This window comes from Bombus affinis, chromosome 9 (genome assembly GCF_024516045.1).
Source record: "Bombus affinis isolate iyBomAffi1 chromosome 9, iyBomAffi1.2, whole genome shotgun sequence".
Taxonomy (NCBI): Eukaryota; Metazoa; Arthropoda; class Insecta; order Hymenoptera; family Apidae; genus Bombus; species Bombus affinis.
The window spans coordinates 11,600,721-11,618,722 of NC_066352.1; the positions used below are offsets into that span (position 1 = coordinate 11,600,721).

Genomic DNA, 18,002 nt, shown 5'->3' on the forward strand with positions numbered 1-18,002 from the left:
CAACTCGCCGCAGAGAGAAGCTCTATCGATCGGCTAACAAAAAATTAATTTCCACAACAAAGGGTACGGGATTTGCTTTGCAGGGAACTTGGGCGTAAACAGCCGAGCGCGAACCATGAGAGGATGAGGCTCGAACGCAACGGTCAAAGGAGATCTCGGGATTAGAATCACATTTTATGCTAATAGAAACGCGACGAGCCTTGTCATTGCCGACTATTTTACGCAACTTAAGCAAATATAATTGTTATCGTTAACTAGCGCAAATAAGCTAACAATAACAATGATAATTCACCAACTGCATCGCTAATTGACATGCAATACGTCTATACGTAGGTCATTCATAGGTTTCACGTATGTGGCGATGGTGCAGAATTTATCCGCGCAATATGCGCACTCAGTATACCACCGCATATTAGAGCAATACACGACGCACAGTCCTAGTTCCTATCAAACAAATGATTGTAATTTCAAAACTACTTTTATGATTCTTCTACCTGGCGAGCCATGTCTGGGGGACCTTTTTTCTCAAAATTTTCGACTCGAACGTAGGAAACGCGAAATCTCCAGCTTCGCCTACCTTTCTCTACGTGACACGTTTGTAAGTACGCGTGGTAGATGCAAGTCAGCCAAGAGGTTCGCGCGAGGAAGCATTTCCGAAATTGCTAAGCTGGCATTTGCTAAGGGCGCGAGGCGATTCTTCTCTTGCGTACAAATCGCGATGAAATCCCGATAGAAAACACCATAGAAATCTCGAGAAACGGAAACACAGAAGGAAAGATGAAAAACTTGCGAACGAGCCAACAATACAATAGAAAAGGAAAAAATCAATCAAAGAGACTCAACGATCGTCAGATATAGAAAAAGCATCGAGTATCACGATATTTACAGGATTCTTAGAAAAAGAATCAAGCGAAAATTTGAGAAGTCGGATACGTTGGTAATAATTTGATAAAGCAGTTGACACGGAGTTGAAGCAAAGGTAATTTGATATCGAAAACGAGAGCTAACTGCGAAGAATGGAAACACGAGAAACTCTTCGAATAAATAGTCTCCGCATGACGATTACGATTATCTATCTGTGTATATACGTGTAACCATTTTCATCGTAAAAAACGCCATTATGCAACATGTGTCGTCTTCCAACGCGATCATCTTCCACCGTCATCCATCTACAGTCAACATTCGTACACATACGTTTAATCCTTGAATTGCATCGGTTCTCAAGGGACGTTCTTATGCCGCGAAGATGCATCGTCTCCCACGAGAGACTAGTTTTTCATAGACAAAACTGGAGTTAGCGGTATATCTCGATGAACTGTTCCGAGACACTTGTGACACATAATTTATCACGATTAACGTTCGTTCCTGGCATCGTATCTATGGTAATATTTCGTATCGTTGCCGTACGCACAATATCGACGCAAATACTTTTACAAGTTTGCAGCGTGTGTATTCCTTGGAAACTTAAGAAAACGCACGATCCCAGTGGAATTTCACGTTTCACAAACCCGCAGAAAGTTTCACGATCAACCCATGTATACTTGGATCTTTTCGTTCGTTAGCCAAGTTCGCTCTCTCGCGTCCAATTCACAGTTTCTTCGCTCGACCGAAAAACTTTACGCCTCCAACGTTGGTTTTCTCTTCGCCAACGAGAAACTACCTTCGTACGAAAATATGAAAAGAGGATCGAGCAGTTTTATGACTTCACGATCTAAGCATCGAACAATATTGTACCGCGTGCTCGTATCAATCGGTTTACGAAAAACACTCAAGACGGAAAGATCATTTGCGATTTTCATTTCCTTTGCCAATGCCACATCTAGCCCTTTCGGTTTCTCCTTTTATCAGGATTTCCAATACGGGACCTTTCGGTACATTTCATCGGTGGAACAACTTCGTTATTCACCCGCATTCTTCATTCGTAGAGTAACCAAAGAAATTCACCTTTGGAACGACTATCCGGACCAAAAGGCGTACTTTAAACGAGTCGCTTAGGATTCGTTTCTCTATTCCTTTCTTCATTTTTTTTTAAACTCCTGTCTTTATGCTCGAAAGAGGTTGTTCGAAAGATTCATCGAAAAGCGGTTTGTTAACAAATGACTGAAACGGACCACTTTTCCTTTGCTGTAGTATGACAATTTCGTCGTAGGTAACCATGGGAAATAAGTGTAGCGATAATAAAAATTCATTAAATATTCATTGATCAATTGTTACACGATTTCGGGTATCGTTTAAAGAGGTGTCGTCTTCATCAAGAATGACGTTCAACCAAATCGAAAAGGATTAGTCGCGTTAAACCGATAACCGACACAATCATATTTTCCATCACGATGTTTGCCCTTCCCTTGTTAAACGGTTGTAGACAATCCAGAGGATTTAATCAAATTACAAGGGATACTCGACGCGCAAACAACGGCATAAACTAACACAGACGATCCTGCCAACATCGATCGATACGATTATATATCACCGTTTCTGTAACCAGAAGAAATATGTAGGTACACGTACATATACATACAGACACATATATACTACTTGATGCGATCAGAGAGGCGTAAGTTTGGTTGGTCGACAATTGCCGTCTGGCACGACTGTTAATTTATAACTGTCTGCAAGAGGAATCGTATTCGAACGGAAAGATAAAAGAAGAACCTGTTACGCGCACGTTGAAACGTACATATGTCACCGCATCAGCAGCAATATCGAGTTACGAATGATTTCCAATTTATTCGTTAGCTAATAAATACTTCCAGACACGATCAATCTCGTAAGAAATTTACGAGCTTTCGTGTAACCTTGAACATCCAATTCCCATACGTTGAAAGACATCGAAAAACAATCGAAGAAACTACGTATACTTCTCTAACAAGATTTCGACGTTTTCTTCGAGATTACAAAAATCCCTCCGATACTTAACGTCTAAGCGATTCGATCGTTGAAATGGCCGCTCTACAGATTTCGAAGCTTCGAGGAAGATCGTATTGTGTTTCTCTCGTTTCGAAAAAGAGGGTTCGAAAAACATCGGGATGCATACAATTTCCCTTGGAAGGCGTTTCAATGTGGCAACTTGGCTGCCTGCGATTCAATCGTAACGTTGATAGAACGTGATCTACATTCCTAGAGACGATCAACGAAATGTACTTTCGATAATGTGCGCGAGTCCTGCAAATGCATGCGACGAGTTGCAAAACTTTAGTTCGCCGGCGCATACGTCGGGCAGAAGTTACGACTGCCGCTTTGAGGAGACTCCACACTTTCAATCGTTTCACTGAGTACTTAGGAGTAACGAACGCATTTTCATAACCACGTCATCGACTCAGGACGGCAAGAAGCAGCGAAGCGACAAACGTAAATTGGAAGGTACATAAAACGTTCTTTTATCGAACATGCGTGCAAACGTGGATTTTCACTCGCGTTAAACGAATTAGCTTATAACGTTTTTACGATAAATAGAAAAGCTATCATTTTAATAACGTTCGAGGTCCTCTGTAAGTTTGTTATCAAGTAACAAAATACGCCACACGTAGATTAAACTTTGCAAATCATTTTCGTCGCCAGCGAGATCTACCACTTTAACGTAAAGCGATTATTACTTTTAATGCGTTGTTTCACTACAGCGTAAAAGTAGTACGAACTTCGTAACGAAGTTAACAGTGTACCTATTATTGAGAGTAAACGTTCGAAAAGCTAATTCGTTTACGGTCTTTTATCAACTGTGTTTCTACTATTAAGTTACTTTGCCTGGCTATTCCGCTCTTTGTTTAATCTTATTCGTGTTATATTGCCTCAATCGCGCGACTGCTACTCATAGTGCTTGCATAAAACAGTTTATCCCGTTAATCTAAGTAAATAAACTAAATTAAACGAAAATTAAATTAACTTTTTATCATTTTTACGTAACATGTGTACGTGAAAGCGTCCGTGTAAAAATCAATGTTCGACAGGATATCGATTGCGTGCTTCAATGACGTTTCACTTTTTACAAATTCGTTAATTGTTATATGTTTTCTCGCGATGCTTATCCACGTACAACCGCAACGGTGATAAAATAAATAAAGTGCGTAGGTATACGCATAAATCAATAACTGCGAAAGTTGTAAAAAAATGGCTGCTCGTTGAAAATAACGGTCACCGTAAGCGAGACGTCGAAAGCGAAAAACGTGGAATCGTAAGACGTAAAATTCCGACAGCAATTCGCTGGCACGTTGGAAACATTATCCGTAGAGAACGAGCAGAATAATAAGCGAGGCCGAAAATGGGGGTGCGATAGGTAGGCGTCGACAGGCCGCAAACATAAGACGTTCAGAGTTGGTGAAAATGGGAAAGTCGGTATGCTCTCGATAAACTGCATCCTACAGAAATTTCCGAATCTTAATTGCGAGTAAATGGTGTGTAACGACGTGAAATATTGGCCAGAAAAAGATGCTGACTCTTATTACGGTCGGACGAGGAGCGAACCGCTTAATCCGGTAACTTCTCTCTTTGCGTTTCCACACCTGGCGGAAAACGCTGACCCGTCATTTTCACTGCCAATCTGTCACACGCGGATCCAGCACCTAATAAGACTAAGAAAAGAAATATGTATCTTTGCCTATAGTCGCCTTTTCCATCTCCATTTGCGTTCTTTATTAATAGATATGCCGCGTTCCCTCCGTATTTTATCTTCTAAATTTCGTTCGTCCGTGCTCTTCGTTTTGATTTTTCTTCCATCACCGTAGGCACATCGTATCTACATCGTGTCCACTCGAAGACATTCAAGGCGAATACTGTGAAATTACTAACGACGACTGATTGAACTTGGATATTATTAATCGCTGACAAACGATAACGATCAACGAAAGGAGGCTAAAAGATCGGGTAAGGATTTTTATCGTGTTTCGGACTATTTCATCCCAATTAAGGACCGCGGCCTCGTTAGCGCGAAACGAACCACGACTTAATTTTAATCTCAAACAACGATCAAACCAAACATCGGCCATGGTCGTTCGTCTTATCCGCTCGACGTTTCGCTCATCTTGTAATTTCGTTTGGTAACTTCCGATGAAACTTTCCCGATTGTGGCACCAACCCCTTTTCTCTAATTGATGGTTCAAACATCTATCACACGTTCTTGTTGATACAAGCGGACACGAGTTTACGATATAACGAAGAAAGAAAGCTACGCCTCAGGTATGATGAAGAAACAAACCGAATAATCATGGTGACGATAGCGGTACCGATGCTAATACTTGCGGTAAAAGCAATGACGATGTTACGAAGCCACAGTGTTAAACTGTTTCTCCTGTTGTAGGATTTGCATTTCCGTGCAAGGGAATCCTTGTGCAGCGATATGGTAGACAGTAATCTGGATGCATCGGCGAAGCGTGATGCGCGCGGCACGGTCGTAACGCGTCGAGGTGTGTTGGCCACGAACGGGCGCAGGCGTCGTGCCCAGGTACGTTCGTCAGTCGTCGGCCGAACTTGAAACGCACGGTTTCGTGTTCTCGTCGCGGAGCAATTACGACTGTCCTCGCGCCAAAACGTCGACACACCTACATACCTCTACCCTTTCACTATCTGGCGCTTCCGGGTGCATCGATCAATCGTTTGCTATTCACGTGTCATCGTACGGCATCCAAAGCGTCTTCGCTGAATTGTTTAATTTTCGCGTGTCCGCTGCCTCTCCGATCGGAAGTTCGTTTCTCGTTGCTCGTGATCGGTCTGTGTTTCGGATTTGCAGCAAATTTGTCGTACGTACGTACAAAGTTCCCGTGCACTACGACACGCGTAAACTAAAACAACGTGATTACGAGTAGCTCGTGTGAACCTCGGTATACGCTTGCAAGTCGTGTCTGTGTCGTTATGATCTTTTATTTTTCTTTGTACACTTTTATTCAATGTCCTTCGAGGACGACGCATACCATCCGATAATCTATTCAAGACCATCGGATTTCATCCTCGCATGCCGTTTTGCATACACGTATATCGTCACATAAATTTTTGTGCCCGTTCGAAACTCAATCGAGAACAATGTCTGTAGGTCGAAAGAATTTCATTCCCTTTGCAATTTCATTGCTTTCACGATCCATTTGCCTCTTCCGATCCATCGACCAATCATTGCGTCAGAAAATATATGCGTTAAGCTATTTGACTGTTCGTGAAATAGTAGCATTTACGATACTCGTATCTCAAAATTCCATTTCTAATCGTAGCAGATATACTGGTGCGAGGCTTTTCAAGTGAATTTAGTTTACTATTACTGGATTCCATTCTCTTTACAATGGTCTTAAATACGACACGCGTTTCGTTGCTGCCTCGTAAATGCATTTATATCCGTAATCAGAGACTAATTGAATCTCTTGTACAGAGTGCAACCGAATCTGCATAGGCGTTGCTAGTTTCAGTGAAATTAATCGGATCATAACTATCGTACAACGCGCGGACACGTTTTCTCGTAGATAAGAAACGTTCTCGTTTTAATCAAATGCTGTTGCTTTCTTTTTACTACATCTAAATTATTATACATCACGAACCTACGCTTATCCCTCTTCTTTCCTTCGTCTAGATTATTTTATTTGTGCATTATTCTCTTTCCTTTCGTAGTAGCGATAATTTTACGTTTCTAGAATCAAATGCAAGAAATATTCGGTTGCATTTGGGGAGCTAATAAGACGTTAGATGCATAAAAGTTTCGTACGGAATTTGCTCCAACGAACGAAAAACACAGGTTGCAACACATGCGAAGAATGATGCTTGTTCGAAGTACGGCTCACGATTTCGTCGAACGATAAGTGGTAAGAGCTTCTATCGGACATAGTCCAAAATTTATTGTATGTACAAACTTGCTTAACTGATTTTGCTCCATCGATTCCGTATCTTTCGATTTCTGTCCTACATCTCCTCTGTATACGCAGACTGGCAAAATAAATCTACGATTTTCTCCTCGACGATCGAAAATTCGCCTCAGAAAATTATTACCAAGTCCAAAATCTTAAAGGATTGTATTTAATCTAGAAAAACGCGAATTTTGGACCATAATTAGCTTCGAAATGCAGTCCCTCCAACACTCGAGTTACCGCATCGGCGGCTTTGCACCGCTAGTTACCTCCTTCGACATTATGACACCGCAATTACACGAACAGTAAACTTTATACCACAAATTACAACGACGCAGAGATAGACGAGGCAACTTTGACGCCATAGCTGTGCAGCCGGAGATAGCTAGGTACATAGAACGTTTATATCAATTTCTTCCCAAGGCGTACCTAATCCATAACGATTCGATCTCGCTGAATTGATCGCTTTCGCTGTAATCCATCGAACGATGCAATGTTAGTAATGATGGAATTTTAAATGATTCTAAATGATATTCGTTTTCGCAGTCTTGAATACATCACTTTTAATTCACCTCGAATGAATCGAGATTTAAAATATAACTCGACGGATTTTACATTTTATCATTTTAACAGTGCTGCACGGATAAATCGCAAATGAAAAACAAAGAAAGTAGCACGACCTATGATAACAAGGAACCGAACAATCCAACGCTCGAGAGAACTCTACTAAAGAAAAATTAACGCGTGACTGTATTTTATTTTACTTGGTGTGTGAAGCGAGCGTAAAATACGCCACATTTTCCGACACAAGAGTGTCGTATAATTTAATAACGCAGACCCAATGTTCCTTACGTGCCTGGATTTCTATTCTATTCTATATACATAAGTTCTCTCGACGACGAACGGTAAACTTCCACCAGACAGCGAGTTCTACGACGAATAGTTCTACTCAACGTTTCATTATTTTAAAGACTGTTAAACTGATATACGTATATATATATATATATATAACTTGTGGTGGCGATGCAATCGCAATTCTTGGCGATGAGAAGTTTTCAATAAAGCTTTAGCGATGAAAAATCTATACAACGTGCGCCAAGTGAGATTCTTTTGTTAGAATGTATCGTTGAAATTCGGTTAAGATGTCATCGTTGCTTTTCGTGCATTATTTATTCCCTAATCCCATTGAATGTTTGACGTTCAAGATAAAAGCGCAAGCAAAAACATCCAGCAAGCTCGACAGCTGCGTTTAGACCCGTGGCTTTGTTTCCTCCTGCTCGGAAAAAGAGGACGATCCTCTTCTAATCGCAGCAAGCAAACCGTCCGTCATTCTCATGCTCGACTGAATTGCGGCCGGGGAAAAACTGAAAACCGAGGTTCGGCTCAAGAAAGGGAAACAAAACCGACCGTAATCTATGAAATCCCGAGGATCTTTGCCAACGATGCGTTTTATTAGAATCGTTTACTTACGAGATCGCCAAGATTTAGTCCAAGAATACTTACGATACTCGCAGTCGCAATTGATTCGAAAAAGAGAAACGCTTTTGAATTCGCCTTTTAAATATTAAATATGGAAAGCACGTGTAAATCTATAATAATGTCAAGAGGCAGCCGTCCGAATAAGCGATCTTTTCCTCTTTTCCTTTAACGCACAATTCTTTCTTACTACATTTATTTATTTATTTATTTATTTAATAGAAAATTTAAATAAATTGAAACTATCTGTTTGCGCTGTTCGACGAACAAAGTACAATTGTGTATTGTACTTTTCATATTGTTCTAACAGGAGTTTCCCTGAAAAAAAAAAGAATTGGAAATGAATCGTGCATTCGTGTTTCGTGCAACAATACGTGATCGATTGTCGGAAAATAAGATAGCTTCGGATAGCATCGAATTGAAACGCTCGACCGAACAGTTTCCGCGCGATTATCGTATCGCGTGGACCGTCAATTTCCCAAGCTATACGAGACTACGTTCTCCGGTCGCGTTCAACAGAAAAATACGGAACGGATTCGGTGTTTCGTTTCATTTCAGGGTGTTAATAAATCACCATGTAGAATCGCCTTTTCGCGATTTCGTCTCTCCAACGATAAGATGTAGGAACGAATAAAAGAAAACGAAGAATAATAAGAATTCGAAATAACATATACGACTAAACCAAGACCGGTTTAAAACGTCATCGATCGTCGATCATATCATTGAGTATTCGCGCTTCGATAAACGCATATATAGCGTGATAATTGGCAGACCATAGGACGACAAACCAACGCAAAGCCGGTGAACGAAACTCGCGGCGCGTTCTTTACGAGAGAACGGAGAGGAAATTCGCGAAGAAACGAGAAAATGTTGAAATGAAGAGAAAACAAGTATACGTAAAGGAACAAAAGCAGAGCACGATGCGACTGACTCCTCGTTGACGCCGCATTTTCGCCTGTATCGGCTAGCTAAAATGCAAAAGAGTGAAGCTCGTAGAGAAAGAACAGGCAGGAAAAGCTCGAAGGAAGTGGATATTTCGCCTGGAGAAAATTTGAATAAAATCAGCGGGATAGTAGTTTCCTCTTTGGTCTTTCTCTTTCTTTCGTGCCTGTTCCGCCCACCACTACCGACTTCCTGTCTTCCTTCCACCTCCCTTTGCGCTCGCTAAAGAAATGCAAGTTTAGCGCTGAAAACTCGTAAAAAGCCTTGGCCAGGCCGAGCTACCGCAAGCTCTTCGTTGTCACAGCACCTGCGGTCCGAATATCGACTCTCCTTCCCTTTTTCCTTGATATTCAACTGTTCACGCAGCCAGACTTTGCCTTTACTTTTTCTTCATTCCCACCATGGCAGCGCTTTGCAAATTCCGCTGATCATTCCGACCGCTGAACTGATCTAGAAAGGGCTAAAGAAAAACTTTTCGCAGTCGTTTTCGTCGTCGTTTGGTCGAATCAGTGCCCAGTCCCTTGATTGAAATATTAATCACGATGCATTGTACGTACATGATACGTATTTATACGTCAGCTCGATAATGAAATTGCAATTATCAAGTTCGTAACAACGTTACCCAATTCAACTGTCAAAAGGAAGAAGAAGTTTCCTTATATAGTGCTCCCTCGAATAACCCGAGGGTTAAGTACATCGACTAACTGCGTAGAGCGAAATTCGCGTAGTTCCGGAGTCCACCTCCTCCTCCTCTACCTTCAACCAACCAAAAACCTGAAGTAGATACTCACACACATATATACACAAGTTTATATTTTTCCAATGCATGTGCTTATGCCTGTATATTCACTATTTGTATCCTTCACTATACATGTGTACCGTATGTAAGACGATTTGATGCCAACTGTTTTTCTGAAATTGCTGCTGTTGCATCGAGCAGCAACGTCGAATTCAAACAATTGACAAACTGTTTGAAAAAATAGAAGATACGAATTCATTTGTTTTTGCGCGTGCATACAATGAAACTGAGACTATGCAGCTCGCAGTGTCACCGTTTCTTGTATACGCGGGCAATTTGCGAGGAATTAGTTCGCACGAACGCATTTACATTCGTTCTTCTTAGCCTCTGCTAGTCGCCATGATAAAGTAAAGATATGTTAAATAAATTGATGCAAAATAAATGTAAAAAAAAAAATGAAATTTCTCAACGAAAAGACCCGCATGTAATGGAAACCGCCTTGTTCTGAGGATCACTGTCTTTCCTATTTTATCCGGGAAACTGTAGTCGTAAGAGAAGAATTCGTGCGGAGCAAATATTTTCGCCTACTTCTAAAGCGAAGCCATAGTCTCTGTTACACACGTCCTCGCAAAATCAGTTTTTCCGCAATCGTTTCGTCTCATTTTTCCAGTATTCTTATTCCCTTTGATGTCAAACGTGGCACTTTCTTATCTATTTTCGATTTTCCGCTTTTTACTGTTTTCGTTACATCCGATAGCGTTCTATGCACGAAACGAATCCTATTGTACAGATGCATGTACATGAAAATGTTATCGTCTCCACGCGCGACTAAAAACACGACTAAACATGATGACACGAGGAAGGCAGGATATTAACAGCGAGCAAAGTGACCGAGATTGATTAACCTTCGAATTAAGCATTGTCGTTTAACAAGCTTGTACCACATTGCCAGTTTCGACTGTCGATTTTCCGGCTAATTCTGTACGGCACCGTACAAGGTAATTCCAACCGAGTTGAGTAAAGACTTTTGGCCCTGCTCCTTCATTTGCGAAAACCTGCCAGAATTACGTAGTAGAACGACTACCTATCGTACAGTTTTCAACAGGCGCGTGCAACGATCATTTTCTCCGGAATATTCCTTATCTGTCCAATATCCAAGTGGAATATTTCATTTCCTTGGGTTTTGTACTTCCGTTCTCGATTCAGCTCAGCCATCGTTTAAGTCACCCTCTCGATAACCACGTATACGAGATCGTATTCTACACGCGGTCCGAATCATTCTCCAAGCACTTCTGTCCTCCGCACTCGCCATTCGGAGCAAGAAATCTGCAAAAAAATTGCCGCATTCTACCACGGATTTCGTTATTCGACCAAATGCACCTTGCCAAAACGATCTTTGAAATAGGAAACTAGTTTTATCGAAAATTTTCTTTCCCCTGCGATTTTTCTCTTCGCTGCGCAATCGCATTTACATATTTATCGTGAGCGACACGTTTCGAACCGATGTCAAAACATTTCAAAGACAGCGTTGTGCCTTCCATCGAAATCGCAATTGTAACACAATATCTACGGGTGTAAACGCTATCCCACCATGTAACTCGACTAATTAAAACGAAATACAACACCGATATTAACAACAGTTCGAGCGAAACGAAAGATCGGTCAACGTTATACGATCGCTTTAATTCTACTTGCTATGGACAGCGATCGATTAAAATAGAAAGACGACGTGATACGAGGTCCGTGAGACAACAGAGAAGCGATATCGTGTCAATACATTTTTCTACTACAAACATCGGGCGAAAATTAAAATATCTAAACGCTCGATAGTCGTGCCGATAAATTCGATGGATCAGTCACAAGTGGAATAAAATCGAGTCGAGTCGAGTCGAGTCAATAGGTTCGTGTTTCCCCCTCGAACTCATCGATCTCGACTGCGAGATCCTTCCTTATCTGGCACGAACTCGATAATAACGTCGGATCCGTATAAACGACATTAAAGCAAAGAATCCGTAGGAACGTATCAACCCCTCCGATCTGACGGTGCTGCCATTCCGAGGGATTGTACGTTCGGAGAGGGTCAGCTGGTATGCGTACGCAAAATTGCGCACAATCCGTTTTAACTCCGAGCAAGAGAGATCAGTATCTCGGTTCTATTATCAGAAATAGCATCTACAATGGGAATCGGTGCTTCGATGGCCAGTCAGCTCACCTAAAACACGACAAGGGAGCGCTGCATCGATAACAGGTAGTACATCGGTCTTACGTGAAAAGATTTCATTTAAAGATAATGACTATTGTGGACTGATATGTCTTATCAACCAGAAATCCTGCAGCTCGGAACAACGGGAGTGTTTTGGAGCTTTTCAAAATTTTCACCAGCAAGGTGTTCGCATGCTTCAAAAAAATCCCTGCTGGCTATAAACGGTACTGGCGAAAAAAAAACAATTTCTAAAATGGGCTTCGATGCAAGCGAAACGATCTAAATATTTCAGTTTCATTTTTCTCGACGATCCCGATCTTTAAAATCGTAAAACGCGTTATACGAAACTGACCATTACGTAAAGCCAAAGAGCACCGGCTGCTGCTGCCAAAAAAAGGATTAGAAACGAGGAAAAATATTTTGTTTTATGCTATCGATTTTCGGTTCGCGCGATGAGCTAAAAAAATAACAACTTGCAGCATCGCATTGCTTTCGCGTTTTTACGTCGACGGATGGTCTCGGCAAAGAGCATTCAAACTCGCTCTACTGAAGTCCGATAAACGAGAAGTACCTTGTCGGCAGATGGTTGGACAGGGGAGCGCGATTCAGAGCGAAAAACAATAGACAAATTGAAACGTTTAATAAACCACGTGAAACCTCGGCCACTAACTTCGTTTACTGCAACCTGACACGAAACAATCTATGTATCTGTTACCTGTTACCAACAAGAATTTCACCACGATACTCCAACCAGTTTGAATCCTGTTCGTTCGATCGATTAAATTGATCATCCAGAAGCTAAAACGTTTGATCAATTTCGTGGGCTTTTTGTCATTCGCAGACTATGTATTAATAGAATTAATGTTACCTTGTCAGAGAAAAACGGGAAATAAACATCTGCCAAATACAATAGCGTCATACCGATTATTCATAATTTGTTTTAACGAAAACATGTTCGCGGTTTTTACAAAATTTCAAAAGAGGCCGAGCTATTAACGAGACATTATCCGTCGCACTGGAAATAATTTTGACGGGAATTAGACATTCTTGAACATCTCGTCGTTCGCATTTTACGTCACGCCGAATTTTCGAATAACAATGCTGCGCGAACATCGTCAGCCCGGTCCTCTGTTGCGGAAGTAACGTCAAAATGCAGATGACCGAATATCACGCCGCTAATTGCGCTCTTTTCACTGGCAAAATTCCGGTAGCGCATGGTTCGACGGAACGAAGGTGAAAATAACGATGGTCGAATGAAACGAACAACCGCGAATCCAGGCAATTATAATCGATGCATAGTGGTATGCCATAGCTCGCAACGATCGGTGAGTAGCGAACAGCTAGTAGTGGATTAATTGAATCGACCGTAAATTGCAATCGACGAAGTTGCAGGGAAATTTGCAGGGTGCGCGCGATATGTCACATATCCGCGTCTCGTAATACCCGCGCAACTACGTACGTGAAATACCACGACCCTATATTCGGAACTTATTTGAACGTAGACGTGGACAGATGCGTGCTTATCGAGTCGTCCACTGGATCATCGTATAATAACCAACCGCGTCAAGACAAATATGCGGTGAGCAAGTTTTGACGCGAGCTACTGCGCCCATATTTGTGTTCGATTTTACCTCCTGTTGTAACCGCAGACTTCCGCTTTTCACGTCGCACGTCCATATACCGATTGATCTATCAGCGTTACTATCCCATTACCGATGGTCTATTTTTCTTCCCATCCTGAGAATCCGTTTCTTCTCGACTGCTATATACAATATACATATATATCTGATTGCAATAACGAGTTTAAAAGCCGATTTCTCATTCTCTTCGATTAAACACTGATCAGCCTGGCATCGAGAAATCATGATTTTCATTCAGCCTTCTCCTGTCCGGGAGAGCTTCGAACATGCTTCTTCGAAAGTAGATAGCAGGCAAAGTCTGCTACCCATTGACAGTACCTGCTTCGAAGTTTTCTCTATTCGTTACGTCGAATGTGACGTCGTCCCTTAAATTATGTTCGATTGATCGTCTATTTCTAGTTGAACCATTGGTGTCGGCATAAAGTTTTCAGTGGCCAAAGACAAACAGGCAAAGCCCTGTGCAAGTCCAGTGGAACTCAACACCTGCCCCTAGCGACAAATTATCGTCCTCCGTTAGCGGAACGATTTAATACTCGATTTAGGGAAGGACCGTTACTTGGGCGCAACCCGCCATTAGCCCGACCGACCGTGGCCGAACTTTATGGTACCAACGACGATGAATAATGGCGCTGCAGAAAATCGTTAGCTTGCCATTAACGGACGTCTCGGTAGGAAATCCTGCTGGTAAACACTCGTAAACCAGACATTCGGGATCTTGATAATGGATATCGGATCGCGGACCCATCGAACATATGTAAAGTTCTCTGTCGAATCGTTTCGACGATCGTCTGATCTTATGGTCGATTACTATATATTCCGTTCGATTCGATAAATCCTGCGATCAAACACCAAGTTATACACATGCACATACATGCTACGTACCTACATTCATGGAGTATACGACGCTCTTAAATTATTCTGAATTCTGATACCCATTATACCCATTATATCAGCCATATATTTGATAGCGGCGAAAATAGCAACGATCACAAATACCGTAATGTCGACAAACTTTCATCAATAATCTGTAAACAACAGAAAAGGCAAAGTTCTGATAAAAAAGAAGAAGCTTTGGAAGAAAGCAACGATCACGTTCAGCGGTGGAATTTTCGATATCGAAGGTAGAAAGTTTCGCACAGAGTGCAAACCGCAACAAGAAGGGGACAAAGCGAAGGCAGAAGGAAGAAAGGAATGAAAAAAACGGCAGCGAAGAAAGCAATCGTCCCGTAAATCAGTTAGAAACGGTAGAAGAAAATGTCGGAACGCAGGTAGCTTCCTTCCGGCACGTGCGGCCGGGAAAAATTTTCAAGCGAGCTTTCGGCTTCGAACGATTCGTCGTAAGTTCAATCAAGAAAATTGCAACGAATCCAATTTGATGATTGGCGACCATTTTTATTGTTCTTATCTCGCTTACCTATATCACGTTCTAGCCAAGCGATTTCGCGATAAACCAAATTTATTCCTTTTGCCTTTCCCGACATGCCTGAACGAATACGCAACGATAAAACTAACGTAAAGCAGAGAATTTAAACTATGTGGCTAGGGAAAACGAAATCTGAGGCGAGAGAAAATCGTAGTAAATACGAAGCTTTCGAACAAACTAAGAATCATAGGTGCCGATGAAACGCCGGAAAAAGAGTGTCGACTATTTTCTGAAATAAGAATAAACATTTTTTAATACGCGCGCAATACAAATGGACTTGGAATATATTGGACTTTGCAATTTTTGAAAGAATAAAAAAATATCAGTAAAAGAGGCGCAAGAGGAAAGAGATAACGAAACGAGATTAATCGATATACATCGTAAACGATGTTTTTACTAACTTTATAATTTTAGAGAGTTCAGTACGAATTTAACATTTTCATATTTTTAGCCATCTGCGTCAGAATAAATATACGATTTATTATTCAACCTGTGCGCCGTACACGCAACTAGCTCTCATTTTTCTGACTTTCATAAGAGACGGAAGCTTTATTCCTCTAAAATATGTTTAAACTGAAGCTTCGCAAAAATTTCACGACGTCATGCATACTTGCGAGCGATAATTTACCGAATGTACAAAAATATTGGCATTGTTGATATAATGCACGACAACCTAGTGTTTTTAATTTCGTATTAGATTCGCCGCTACCGTAATAATTTTGCAGCGTGGTTTTACTTAATCATAATAAGCACGATGCGTTGCACTGCCAGCGGCAGAATTCCCGGGCCAATTTACGGCATGTTTCCTCCGAATAACCTGTATTTGTTGTGTCTTTTCTTCCTGTATGCCCTCCTCTCCCTCCCCCCCCCCCCTCTCGCTTTGTTTCGTTTTTCAAATCCGTTGTACTTCCCGTGTTTTCTGCTTTTTCGCAATAATTATGCTTCGCGAACCAACAATTTTTGCGTACTCCTAAACTCTAATACTTATCGAAAAATAAATACATCTTTCTTTCTTCCTCTTTCGATTTGAATTAAATTTCGATGATTATCAATCGCAGGTTGCGTTTTGAAGTTCAACAAATTCCGGCCACTCTTTGTACATTCACAAGTTCTCGTTCACAAGTTTCTATATGTAATTCTAATCGTGATTAAGTTTTACCCTGTCTCGTTCCCTCGTTACGGCAAGAATCACTAGAAATTCTCTTTTAAATCGGGTTCAAGATCTGAACAATCTACTTATCGCTTTCTTGGCGTTATGTGTTTACGTAACAGAATTACAGCGTGTCTGCGAATACATACGAACCATTGAAAAATAAACGAAATGGTCGCATGGTTTAAAGTTGAGAACAGCGCAACGACTATCGTCAGTACCATTATTGCGGCAAGAAAGAAACAGAGTTTAGCGGAGCATGCGTAAAGAGCGTAAAAATCAGTAGAAAACATTGGCAAACGATGGTAAGACTCGTCGCGGAGGACCGGAACGCGGAGAGTTCAAGCGTTTACATGAGCGTTATCTTCATCGAGATTTATTGATCGATGCACTCTACTTCCGCGACCCATCCTACTCACATGGGATTCCAACCATGTTTCTCTCTCTTCCTGTACTTTACTCTCTACCCTTATATCTGCTCTCTTCGTATCTATTCGACTCTATCTCCTCTTCCTCCCTCGTACCTGTTTCTCTCGCGGGTCGGGTATTCGATTGGGGTCAGGCACTTGGATTTCACACGATCTATAATGCAGGCCTTTCGAATGGGATAGAGATAGAATAGCAAAGAGGCTACAATGAGCACATGCTCGAAAAATGGCAATGGAATACGCGGCGTGAAGGAAACTACACCCTGAAGTTCTAAAGCGTAGCATAAGATCCGACGGGCACGGAAATCCAAGGGAAAGCGTCGGCGCGCCGCGCCACAGCCTATCAAACCGCTCGAAAGATTTCAAGTTCGCTTTCATACATAAATGTTTTACTTCGTCGTATAATCGAAAGACGACTCGTTAACTGAGACTTTAGTTACCTGGTTAATGACTGCAAAAGCAACAAAAATGGATCATCGTCGACAGAAGCTCGAAAAAGATATCGCGTAAAGAACGTGTAGCATCGTGACTAAGGTCGTGCAATCGAACTGATGATGTTTCACCTACGATTCGGTTTTGATTCCAGTTTCCATTCCAATCCAACTATATATATGCAGATAGCTACGTTCTCACTTCCTTTTCAACGAATTCGACTTGCTTTTCTTTGGCCGTGTTACGTCTATTATGAGCATTTTCTCCAAACTACGTGCTCAAGTATATACGCTAATGGGAGGTTTTAATACGTTTAGGGGAGATACATCGTGCAATGTAACTTTGAAAATGTCGCACAGTTTAGAACGGGACCGAGTTTACCCCAGCTCCGTAATCCCAGCGGCCGTTCCCTAATACGTCGGTCGAAGCCGACCGCAACACCAGACGTCGAGTTTGGCATTACAAGCACTAAATCCCGTCAAACCTATCAGCTCTTGGTTCCACATTCTCCTCCATCCTCTAACTACGTTCCTATATCCGCGTCTCCTCTTTTGTTCATACGCACGTGAAATCCCTCCAATTCCAACATTTTTCGCGAATCTCTTTCTTTTTTATTCTCGACTCCGACTAATATCTCTAATAGTAACCATTGCAAATATTTGGCAGAAATATTAGAGTTACAAGAAAATGATAAATAATAAATCTGAATATTTTCATAGTTTCGTTATTTCATATTTCGTTAGTTTCAATATTT

At 41.4% G+C, this 18,002-nt stretch overlaps 1 protein-coding gene across 7 annotated transcripts in view; it reads left to right on the top strand.

The window, feature by feature from the left end:
- The first annotated feature begins 5,431 nt into the window (after positions 1–5,431).
- Positions 5,432–18,002, top strand: part of LOC126920782 (zwei Ig domain protein zig-8-like) — a 35,610-nt gene continuing 23,039 nt past the window's right edge. Inside the window, exons 1-2 of one of the 7 annotated variants that reach the window (XM_050731530.1) lie at positions 5,432–5,829; positions 6,583–6,773. The gene's annotated coding sequence lies outside the window, so the exon portion shown is untranslated. The other 6 variants (XM_050731531.1, XM_050731532.1, XM_050731529.1 and 3 more) reach the window with 6 other exon arrangements.